Source organism: Penaeus monodon, chromosome 31, assembly GCF_015228065.2.
Source record: "Penaeus monodon isolate SGIC_2016 chromosome 31, NSTDA_Pmon_1, whole genome shotgun sequence".
In the NCBI taxonomy this organism is placed as follows: Eukaryota; Metazoa; Arthropoda; class Malacostraca; order Decapoda; family Penaeidae; genus Penaeus; species Penaeus monodon.
This window is the reverse complement of record NC_051416.1, coordinates 14971960-14972874: the sequence shown is the minus strand read 5'-3', so window position 1 is coordinate 14972874 and position 915 is coordinate 14971960. Positions and strand designations below refer to the sequence as shown.

Below are 915 nucleotides of genomic sequence, written 5' to 3'. Positions count from 1 at the left end.
CTATCCTTTTTATTACTAATGAAAGAAAATAATTTTACGCCACACCTCCTAACCTGTACTTGCCACACAGTATAATATCACATTCTAGTCTCAATATGAACGTAACGACAAAAAAGGAGAAACAAATGAATAACAAAAAGAAAAAACTGAAAGACAAAAATTACCCTACGATAAGACACGCTTATTCGAAAATCCCAAAACGAACGACTTTTGTGACGATCGCTCATAAGCATCGCCACCGTCACAAAATACACGAATCTGCGGTGTTGATACGGGTCTTTATCAAGAGCTGTGTTCACTGTCGCCGGGTTCGGGTATAGAGATATGAAGATAAGGAGCGGTTTGGTGCACGGTGAGAGATCTGTAATGACTTGTATTCTGACTATGCTATCTTGACCTAACTCGGGGAGGTCGGTTGCTAAATGCCTCGACTGCTGGCGAGGCTTGTTTGTGATATATGCAACTGGTGCAACAACATTCGTGCAATTTGCAAGCCATAAAAAACAGGGAGATTGACAACACGCAAATGCACTGATAATAGTATTGCAACCGCATGCAACTGACATTCTTGCATTGACGCCCGGGTAGAAAATAGATGGGATTAGATCTTTTTTGACTATTGAAGTGAAATTGCAAATTCTGACTGTCCAGTGACCGGCATCACGAAGTAAATGAAGCAAGAGCGTTGAGTTATGGAATAAAAGAAACCTGTCATTAATATCCCACAAGCCTCCATTAGCAAAGGGCTTTTGATCCTATTTCAATAAAGTCTGTGTTCACCTGATTCAATACTATATAACAAAAAGTCACTCGTCCGCCATAACAGAGAATCCACACAGTAGTCACATAAACCTCGTGTTTTATTTTCGCCATACAGATCACGAAACACTTTTCCTTTTTCTTTTCTGCTTTCTC

At 40.0% G+C, this 915-nt stretch overlaps 1 protein-coding gene across 1 annotated transcript in view; it reads right to left on the bottom strand.

Annotated features, from left to right (window-relative positions):
• Positions 1–915, bottom strand: part of LOC119593047 (tubulin beta chain-like) — a gene marked incomplete in the record, with an annotated part of 24622 nt that overhangs the window by 23447 nt on the left and 260 nt on the right.